We start from the raw sequence: 11,933 nt of genomic DNA on the forward strand, positions 1-11,933 counted from the left end.
TTTGAAGATATTAGTTCCAACCGCAGTATCTTTGTGAGACGCAGAGTAGGTGAACGGATGATCTCCGCATGTGTGGTTCCCACCGTGAAGCATGATGGTATAGGGGTGCGTTGTTGGTGACACTGTCAGTGATTTATTTATAATTCAATGCACACTTAACCAGCATGGCTACCACAGCATTCTGCAGTGATATGCAATCCCATCTGGTTTGCGCTTAGTGGGACTATCATTTGTTTTTCAACAGGACAATGACCCAACACACCTCCAGGCTGTGTAAGGGCTATTTGACCTAGAAGGAGAGTGATGGAGTGCTACATCAGATGTCCTGGCCTTCACAATCACCCGACCTAATTTAGATGTTTTGGGATGAGTTGGATCGCAGCGTGAAGGAAAAGAAGCCAAAAAGTGCTCAGCATATGTGGGAACTCCTTCAAGACTGTTGAAAAAGCTATCCCTACTGCCTATGATCTGGCGGACTCACTAAACACAAATGCTTCATTTGTAAATTAGGTCTGAATGTTGGAGTGTACCCCTGGCTATCCGTAAATAAATAAAAACACGAAAATTGTGCCGTCTGGTTTGGTTAATATAAGGAATATGAAATTATTCATCCTTTTACATTTTAGCAATTCCGTTTACTTTTGATACTTAAGTATATTTAAAAACAAATAATTTTAAACTTTTTACTCAAGTAGTTTTTTACCTGGTGACCACATTTTACTTGAGTCATATTCTATTAAGGAATCTTTACTTTTACTCAGAATGACAAATGTGTACTTTTTCCAGCACTGCTTATTGATTAGGTACCATTGATACTAAAGCATGTGTGTGCTCTTCTTACCCTTGTCTTTCCTACCATCTCTCTTTCTTTCTCTCTTTATCTCCCTCTTCCTTTGCTCTCCAGCCCTCTCTCTCTCTGTCTCTTTCTCCATCCATCTTTCCTTAGGTCATGAACTAATTCCAGGGCTCATATATCGCCCGTCTAGAATTAAATTATCAGCCTATATATTGTATCAGACGCTGGACAGAGAATAAATATTACCATACATTTCATGCAACTTGTACACTCCCGTTGGCTGGCCCTCGCTTCATACTCCTCGCCAAACCCACTGGCTCCAGGTCATCTAAAAGTCTCTGCTAGGTAAAGCCCCGCCTTATCTCAGCTCACTGGTCACCATAGTAGCATGCCCTCCAGCACGTATATCTCACTGGTCACCCCCAAAGCCAAATCTTCCTATGGCCATCCTTTCCTTCCAGTTCTCTGCTGCCAATGACTGGAACGAACTGCAAAAATCCAACTACCTCATCCCCATACTGTATTTATTTTTCAGAGCAGTGTTTAATTGCTATATTGTAATTACTTCGCCACCATGGCCTATTTATTGCCTGTACCTCCCTTATCTTACCTCATTTGCTCACATTGTATATAGACTTTTTCTACTGTATTATTGACTGTATGTTTGTTTTTTCCATGTGTAACTCTGTGTTGTTGTTTGTGCTGCACTGCTTTGCTTTATCTTGGCCAGGTCGGAGTTGTACATGAGAACTTGTTGATCTGGTCTACCTGGTTAAATAAAGGTGAAATAAAAAATGTATAAAAAAAATGTATAAAAAAAGAACACAAGTTATATGACATATTATTTGGGTGGGAGAGCTGAATGGGGGGACACTGGGACACCTGTTCCTTTGTGTGCTGAGGTGAACCCCCAGCTCATTTCCATAGCCTAGTACATGTATTGTCTGTAGAGCTGTGGTACACTATCATCCGATGCCCACTGGTTGCACTTGTTGCATAGGTTGGCACACCACAGCTCTGAGGTGAAATGTCCCCTAGGTACAGATGTATGATCAGCTTCCCCTCCCCCAATCCTAACCTTAACCATTAGTGTGGAAAATGATACACTGACCCAGGATCAGCTTCTATGGGCAACTTCACCCTCCACCACAGCCATTTACTGTGGCTTACGCCTGTTTTGTATCCAACCCCCTGCAGGTAAAGTAGCTCTGTACCACAAGAGTTCACCTGCTCTACTGACCACCTCATTTGCCCCAAGGTTTATGGATCTCACTCATGGTCTTCTCTGTTGCTAGGAGTATTTCTACAACACTTTAGTTTGATTGTACAATCAAGAACATCATTGAATCCTTGCGTCACTTCTAAGGGATCAGAGATATTTGTGTTCAAAGTTGAAAATAGTCTGGAGCTGTGATTTTCTGAGGATTCTACAAAAGCAACTTCATCTATATTCTTCGGAGCTGTCTATTTACCACCACAAACCGATGCTGGCCCTAAGACCACACTCAATGAGCTGTATATGGCCATAAGCAAACAGGAAAACGCTCATCCAGAGGCGGTGCTCCTAGTGGTCGGGGACTTTAATGCAAGGAATCTTAAATCTGTTTTACCTCATTTCTACCAGCATGTTAAATGTCCAACCAGAGGGAAAACAACTCTAGACCACCTTTACTCCACACACAGAGACAAGTAAAAAGCTCTCACTCGCCCTCCATTTGGCAAATCTGACCATAATTCTATCCCCCCGATTCCTGCTATAGAAGCAAAAATTAAAGCAGGAAGCACCAGTGACTCTGTCAACAAAAAAGTGGTCAGATGAAGCAGATGCTAAGTTACAGGACAGTTTTTCTAGCACAGACTGGAATATGTTCAGGGATTCTGGCGTTGAGGAGTACAACACATCAGTCGCTGGCTTCATCAATAACTGCATCGATGAGGTAGTCCCGACAGTGACTGTACCTACATACCCCAACCAGAAAACATGGATTACAGGCAACATCCGCACTGAGCTAAAGGGTAGAGCTGCCGCTTTCAAGGAGCAGGACTTTAACCAAGAAGCTTATAAGAAATCCCACTATGCCGTCCGACAAACTATCAAACCAGCAAAGCGTCTATACAGGACTAAGATCGAATTGCACTAAACCGGCATCGACGCTCGTCAGATGTGGCAGGAATTGCAAACTATTGCAGACTACAAAGGGAAGCACAGCCGAGAGTTGCCCGGTGACACGAGCCTACCAGACGAGCTAAATTACTTCTATGCTCGTTTCGAGGCAAGTAACACTGAAACATGCATGAGAGCATCAGCTGTTCTGGACGACTGTGTGATCATGCTCTCCATAGCTGATGTGAGTAAGACCTTTAAACAGGTCAACATTCACAAGGCCGCAGGGTCAGACGGTTTACCAGGACATGTACTACGAGCATGCGCTGACCAACTGGCAAGTGTCTTCACTGACATTTTCAACCTCTCCCTGTCCGAGTCTGTAATACCAACATGTTTCAAGCAGACCACCATAGTCCCTGTGCCCAAGAACACTAAGGTAACCTGCCTAAATGACTACCGACCCGTAGCACTCACGTGTGTAGCCATGAAGTGCATTGAAAGGCTGGTCATGGCTCAAATCAACACCATTGAAACCCTAGGCCCACTCCAATTTGCATACCGCCCCAACAGATCCAGAGATGATGTAATCTCTATTGCACTCCACACTGCCCTTTCACACCTGGACAAGAGGAACACCTACAGTATTTGAGAAGGCTATTCATTGACTACAGATCAGCGTTCAAAACCATAGTGCCCTCAAAGCTCATCACTAAGCTAAGGACCCTGGGACTAAACACCTGCCTCTGCAACTGGATCCTGAACTTCCTGATGGGCCGCCCCCCAGGTGGTAAGGGTAGGGAACAACACATCCGCCACGCTAATCCTCACCACGAGGGCCCCTCAGGGGTGCGTGCTCAGGCCCCTCCTGTATTCCCTGTCACTCATTACTGCACGGCCAGGCATGACTCCAACACCATCGTTAAGTTTGCTGATGACACAACAGTGACAGATGACACGGTAGGCCTGATCACCGACAACAATGAAACAGCCTATAGGGAGGAGGTCAGAGACCTGGCCGTGTAGTGCCAGGACAACAACCTCTCCCTCAACATGATCAAGACAAAGGAGAGGATTGTGGACTACAGGAAAAAGAGGACCGAGCACACCCCCCCATTCTCATCGACAGGGCTGTAGTGGAGCAGGTTGAGAGCTTCAAGTTCCTTGGTGTCCACATCACCAACAAACTAACATGGTCCAAACACACCAAGACAGTCGTGAAGAGGGCACAACTAAATATATTTCCCATCTGGAGACTGAAAAGATTTGGCATGGGTCCTCGGATCCTCAAAATGTTCTACAGCTGCACCATCGAGAGCATCCTGACTGGTTGCATCACTGCCCGGTATGGCAACTGCTCAACTTCCGACCGCAAGGCGCTACAGAGGGTAGTGCGTACGGTCCAGTACATCACTGGGGCAAAACTTCCTACCTTCCAGGACCTCTATACCAACGACTCCAGCCACCCTAGTCATAGACTGTTCTCTCTGCTACCACACGGCAAGCGGTACCGGAGCGCCAAGTCTAGGTCAAAGATGCTTCTAAACAGCTTCTACCCCCAAGCTATAAGACTCCTGAACATCTAATCAAATGGCCACCCAGACTATCTGCATTGACCCCCCTCATTTAAGCTGCTGCTACTCTCTGTTATTATCTATGCATAGTTACTTCAATAATAACTCCATGTACATGCACATATTAACCTCAATTACCTCAAATAACCGGTGCCTCCTGTATACAGCCTCGCTATTCTTTATTTGGTCAGGTATTTTTCTTTAAACTGCGTTGTTGGTTAAGGGGTTGCAAGTAAACCTTTCACTGTAAGGTCTATACACCTGTTTTATTCAGTGCCTGTGACTAATAACTTTTGATTTGTTATGCCATGACAATACATCAACATAAGTGGTTAACTATGCAAATGAGTCTGTATATATACAATGTGTTCCAGCTGGTGAAGAGATGCCATCGCTATGGGAGTGAGGTAACAAAGCTTTGCTCTGAACAGTTCTTCAGCCAAACATTAGGATTGAAACAGTCAACAGCAGTTTGCAAAAACTTGCAGTTTGATGGCAGCCAAGGATTTTTCCAAAATGGAGGTAGATATCTTTCATTCTAATGCCTTTCGTTACATTGGGGGATTTACGTTACTTAAGTTGTGTGTCTGTGTGTTGTGCTTCAATGCATTTACTGTAATTGGTCAAAACATTTGTTAGGTCTCTTTTGTGGTAAATTAAGGTGTGAATTCTTACTGTAATTCATGGTGTTATACACATTGTGTTAATTCTCAAACATACACTAAACAATGGACCGTATCTCTAAAATACAGTTTGACCTTTGAACCTAACAGTGATTTTTTTAAATGACTATTTCAGTCTCAACGATGGTGGGTCAGTTCCCACCAGGTTCTGTTCATCATCTGCTGCATCATGGTACAGGGTAGGTACAGTTTGGACACGGGAAAAAAATGAGTAAAGTCAACTAAATTATGCTAAGTAAAGTTAAAATATTCTAGTTGAGTAAAAGTTGGTGTTCATTTATTCTTTAGTTTTATGTTCACTTTTTGATATTGCTTGGGGTAGCTGATACTTTAGCAATCAAGTTCATAACATAATGTATTTGTGGGTTTGCAGTCAATTCATTTCACTATCATATGAAAAAGTAGCAAGGTCTTCATCATTCTAAGAAGATTCTAATAATGATATCTACAATACGCAAGAACCCCAAAATTAAAGACTTTTCACTGAAGATGATCTGATATTTGACATTCTCATATCCAGAGCAACATTCAGTAGAGAGTGAATACATGTTCATCCTGGTCCCCTGTTTGGAAATGAACCCACAACCCTGGTTTTGCAACTGCCATGTTTTACCAATTGAGTCACACAGGACCATAACAAAACCACAACATAAAGCAGCATGGTTACCATTGTTTCCCCAGCGCCATGCCTGAGATGTAAGATAGTGGTGAACTGCACCAACCCCAACACCATATCCCTTCTGGCCGCCCTGGAGAACGTCATGACATTGTACTCCATACGACCTGTCATGAACCTCTCAACCCCCACCAACATCAGCATGTACTTCACTCTCTACGGCATCCTGGGTGTGGTAAGGAGTAGTAGGACAGCATGGTATCCCTTTCAACTAGTTCAGCTGAGGAGACATACCATTAAATCCATCAATGTATTTGACATGTGCTATATAGTTCTGAATGTTCCTCCACATCCTGTTTTGTAGACTTATGTAAAATGTGGCTTTATTGCCATTACTTTGTAGGAAAACTAATTCTCTTTTCAGGAAGAAAAAGCACAACTGTTGAACACCTACATTTGGCTGGTGAAGGTCAGTATTGTATTGTATTATTTTTGCAAATATATGTACACAGTGTATGGGAGTCATTTTTGCACTTTGGTTTCTGATTCTCCTACAGCACGTTACTTCGTGTTACATATGTGTTAGGGCACACAACATCCATTCACCAATATGTACTGAATAGCAATAGTAATATATATATTTGGTTAAAACTAAAAGATATATTTTATCTTTGACTGTCGAACAATCCTAAACATCATATTATCATTTATAATGCTCCTTACAGACTTCTTACAAACATATTGTATTGTTGCTAACTTGTTGTTTTAGGAATGGGAGAATGAATTTTTCAGCTGGGACCCAGTCCAATGCGGCTCTGCCAATATTTCTCTCCCCAGGGAAAGGTTCTGGTCACCAGATGTGGTAATCAATGAATTGTGAGTTAAACATCTCTATAGTCTCTATATAGATACGATATACTTATTTTTTTGATGAAACATTGAATTTGGTCTTACTGATATTAGCCCATAGAAACACATTGAATAACAGACTAATACATGGAAAAATACATAGTCAAAAAATGATGAAAATGAAGTTTGTTTTAAAGTGTCTATATCTGAGAGATAAACGAAAGATCAGGAAATGTATCATTGTTTTTTACCCACATTTAAACTCTTTTTTTTTGGCACTAAAACTGATTCAATATACACTGAACAAAAATATAAACACGACATGCAACAATTTCAACGATTTTACTGAGTTACAGTAGAGAAATTGACATTAAATCCTCTGCCAAGAGCTCTGGTGGACATTCCTGCAGTCAGAATGCCAATTACACACTCCCTCAAAACTTTTCCCCAGCATAAGGTGCACCTGCGTAATAATCAGGCTCCTCAATCAGCTTCTTGATATGCCACACCTGTCAGGTGGATGCATTACCTTGTCAAAGGACAAATGCTCACTAACAGGGATGTAAACGACTTTGTGCAAGCTGACGTCAAGGCAAAGGGTGGCTACTTTGAAGAATCTCAAATATAAATAATATATACAATGTTTTTGGTTACTACATGATTCCCATCTGTATTATTTCATAGTTTTATTGTCTTCACTATTATTTTACAATGTAGAAAATATAGAAAATATAGAAAAAAACATGGATTGAGTAGGTGTGTCCAAATGTTTGAGTGGCACTGCATGTACTTCCATAATTGATTTTAACTGCTACCGTGCTCCCTTCAGATGAGTCTTTTAACTGCTACCGTGCTCCCTTCAGATGAGTCTTGTGAGGCTTGTGGTTGTCCTAGAGCAAAACAACAAACATGTACAGTGCCTTGCGAAAGTATTCGGCCCCCTTGAACTTTGCGACCTTTTGCCACATTTCAGGCTTCAAACATAAAGATATAAAACTGTATTTTTTTGTGAAGAATCAACAACAGTGGGACACAATCATGAAGTGGAACGACATTTATTGGATATTTCAAACTTTTTTAACAAATCAAAAACTGAAAAATTGGGCGTGCAAAATTATTCAGCCCCTTTACTTTCAGTGCAGCAAACTCTCTCCAGAAGTTCAGTGAGGATCTCTGAATGATCCAATGTTGACCTAAATGACTAATGATGATAAATACAATCCACCTATGTGTAATCAAGTCTCCGTATAAATGCACCTGCACTGTGATAGTCTCAGAGGTCCGTTAAAAGCGCAGAGAGCATCATGAAGAACAAGGAACACACCAGGCAGGTCCGAGATACTGTTGTGAAGAAGTTTAAAGCCGGATTTGGATACAAAAAGATTTCCCAAGCTTTAAACATCCCAAGGAGCACTGTGCAAGCGATAATATTGAAATGGAAGGAGTATCAGACCACTGCAAATCTACCAAGACCTGGCCGTCCCTCTAAACTTTCAGCTCATACAAGGAGAAGACTGATCAGAGATGCAGCCAAGAGGCCCATGATCACTCTGGATGAACTGCAGAGATCTACAGCTGAGGTGGGAGACTCTGTCCATAGGACAACAATCAGTCGTATATTGCACAAATCTGGCCTTTATGGAAGAGTGGCAAGAAGAAAGCCATTTCTTAAAGATATCCATAAAAAGTGTTGTTTAAAGTTTGCCACAAGCCACCTGGGAGACACACCAAACATGTGGAAGAAGGTGCTCTGGTCAGATGAAACCAAAATGGAACTTTTTGGCAACAATGCAAAACGTTATGTTTGGCGTTAAAGCAACACAGCTCATCACCCTGAACACACCATCCCCACTGTCAAACATGGTGGTGGCAGCATCATGGTTTGGGCCTGCTTTTCTTCAGCAGGGACAGGGAAGATGGTTAAAATTGATGGGAAGATGGATGGAGCCAAATACAGGACCATTCTGGAAGAAAATCTGATGGAGTCTGCAAAACACCTGAGACTGGGACGGAGATTTGTCTTCCAACAAGACAATGATCCAAAACATAAAGCAAAATCTACAATGGAATGGTTCAAAAATAAACATATCCAGGTGTTAGAATGGCCAAGTCAAAGTCCAGACCTGAATACAATCGAGAATCTGTGGAAAGAACTGAAAACTGCTGTTCACAAATGCTCTCCATCCAACCTCACTGAGCTCGAGCTGTTTTGCAAGGAGGAATGGGAAAACATTTCAGTCTCTAGATGTGCAAAACTGATAGAGACATACCCCAAGCGACTTACAGCTGTAATCGCAGCAAAAGGTGGCGCTACAAAGTATTAACTTAAGGGGGCTGAATAATTTTGCACGCCCAATTTTTCAGTTTTGGATTTGTTAAAAAAGTTTGAAATATCCAATAAATGTCGTTCCAATTCATGATTGTGTCCCACTTGTTGTTGATTCTTCACAAAAAAAAATACAGTTTTATATCTTTATCTTTGAAGCCTGAAATGTGGCAAAAGGTCGCAAAGTTCAAGGGGGCCGAATACTTTCGCAAGGTACTGTATGTGTTTGTGAGTCTCACCTTTCGGACACGAGGTTGGTAACTTCTTCAAACGAGTCTCATGATGTATATGTAGTGCGTGGAACAAAATTGAGAACACCATAGTATTTGTGAGAGTCTCATCTTTCCATGGAGTGGTCATTTTAGTTTGTTTGGACTCAGACAGACGTTTTCAAGAAAAGACAGATTTTCGGGATGTCGAATGGTCTGACAAACACAACTGTAGCTCAGCAACCTTCCACCGCAGATGCAGAAGGCCGTCATTGGCCGATGTGGTGGATTGAGACACAGGCCATAGAAATCCATATCTTAAACAGACAGATCTTGATAGGGATGTTTGTATTATGCTAATTAGAATTCTGAGGGAGAGCAGACATCTTAACAAACACTTTAATTCTGTCCCTTTTATTGCACTAGTGACTGATTAAGTCACAATGAAAAATATAAAACATATGATTTATATCCTGCCCATGGTTTGAAATCGTCCCCCTATTTCACCCTGTTTTACAGTATGGATGAAAACAGAGCTCCCATCGTCCCTTATGTGTACATTAAGCACACTGGTATAGTGCGAGACGCCAACCCTGTCAGAGTGGTTAGCTCCTGTAACCTGGAGATCTACACCTTCCCCTTTGACGTCCAGAACTGCACCTTCACCTTCAGATCCTATATCCACCACGGTAAGACGTCAATGCAACCATGCTTTAGGACTTACTTGAACATAAGGGTCAGACGCCAAACCCATCGCTCCTTCTCTCCCAAAAGAACATCCTGACTCTCTTGTGATCTGAAATGATAGATGTGAAACAGGGTGGCCCATCAAGTCCATTAAAGTTTTTGATAAATTACTTGGTGTCAACCAAGGGATCTGTTTGGTGTTAGGCCCAAGTTTACCATCCCCTCAGTACAGATCATGTTTTGCTTCCATATAGGCTCAGCCCATTCATCCCAGTATGTCCCATTCCTTTATCTCCCCTGCAGTGTCGGACATAAGGATTATCTTAGGGAAGAAGGTGGAGGACATCCTGAAACGCTCCATTAGCGTGATGTCCACTGAAGGGGAGTGGGAGCTGATGGACATCAAATCCAGCAAGTTCAAGTTATCAACATTCAATCAGGGAGAAAGCAACCCCTATGATGAGCTTTGCTTCTATGTAAGAACCAAAAGCACTGCAATTTCTCAGACGCCATTCATTTGGCTCTACTAGCACTGAACGTTGAGCTCTCTATATTTCTAGCGTTACTTTTGTTTCAGAGAGTACTTCCTGTTTCACACATAGGATGCTAACCCAGATAATTATGGCTTTGTCTTGTCTGATATGGGAATCGACTGCACCAAGCCAGGTCACCCTTGAAGGTTTTCATTCCCCATTGTGTCTCTAAACTGTAGATTGTCCTGAGGCGCAGAGCCACCCTCTACGTGGTGAACCTCCTGATCCCCAGCTGCTTTCTCATCACTGTGGATCTCTTCAGCTTCCTGCTGCCTCCCCAGAACGTGGACCGCTCCTCCTTCAAGATGACCCTAATTTTGGGCTACTCCGTCTTCCTGCTCATCGTGAATGACCTTCTTCCCGTCACAGGAAGCACCATTCCACTGATAAGTGAGTATGAAAACATGTGTACTGGGAACACCATATTTTTCGTAAGTCATAAATGTAGATGTTTACTTTGTGTTATTGGATTAGCTGGTTAGGGTCAAGTATCATTTTGAAGTCCGCTTCCTTTGTCCTCCTAAGAGTTGCTGAATATTTTCCTCTCTTCACCTCCTGCACATGCAGATGTGTTCTTCGCCATCTGCTTGGCTCTGATGGTGGCCAGCCTACTGGAGACTATTCTCATCACCAACCTCCTGGTCGGCTCCAGTAACTTCCACCCAGTGCCTGGCTGGGTCCGAGTGCTCGTCCTGCGCTTCATGGGCACCCTCGTCTGGCTGCCTCAGAAATCCAGAGAGGACAAGATCATCCTCAATCCAGTTGCAAGAGGTACCCTGTCTGATCCTCCAGAGATTTACAATTACACAGACTTTCATTCAGTTAGCAGATCCTTGTCTTGTCCCAACCCAATATAGTGAAAGCCTTCAATCGCAGGCCTGAACAGTAACATAAATGCCGGAATCACTCTGATACATTTTTCCAGACACTTGACAAGGTCCGACCTCAGACAGAATGGTACTTCCCACGTACGTCAATAATTTCTGTCTTTAGGAGGTACATTCATAAGTTCACCTTTCTCCCTGCCTTCCCTCTTGTCTCGAACAAACAGACGTGAAAGTCTGCCCTCTAGTGTTGGTGGAGAGACAGGTTCAAACAGGAGAACCAGGTAAGATGTGGGCAGAGGCAGGCGATCCAGCCCTGGCGGAGCTGAGGAATCTGGGCAATGAGCTCCAGTCCGTCCGCCTCCAGGTGGCCCAGCATGTGGACGGGAACCAGATCTCCCAGGACTGGATGCAGGTGGGCTACATCATAGACCGGCTGCTGTTTGGCGTCTACTGCATCTTCATCACCTTCAGCTTCATCGTCATCCTCAGCATCTGAGTAATTCGTACAACCAGTGATGTACTGGTTTAAAAAACTAGGTGGTGAAACGCCATTTGTTGTGAAAAAAGTAACGCTCCCGATACGTTCTTCGCATTTTTCCACGATAGGTGGCTAAATGTTTGTGTAAAATACAAAATGTGTGGAAATAGTTCTTACCCTCCACTACACCACCGTGTACAAGACTTAAGAGTCTCCCATGTTGTCAACTGCTGTTTAGATTTAAAAACAAT

General features: G+C 42.8%; 1 pseudogene; it reads left to right on the top strand.

The window, feature by feature from the left end:
- Positions 1 to 4,876: 4,876 nt before the first annotated feature.
- LOC115118038 (5-hydroxytryptamine receptor 3A-like) lies at positions 4,877 to 11,720 on the top strand (annotated as a pseudogene).
- The last annotated feature ends 213 nt before the right edge of the window (positions 11,721 to 11,933 follow it).

Source organism: Oncorhynchus nerka, linkage group LG25 (genome assembly GCF_034236695.1).
Source record: "Oncorhynchus nerka isolate Pitt River linkage group LG25, Oner_Uvic_2.0, whole genome shotgun sequence".
Taxonomy (NCBI): Eukaryota; Metazoa; Chordata; class Actinopteri; order Salmoniformes; family Salmonidae; genus Oncorhynchus; species Oncorhynchus nerka.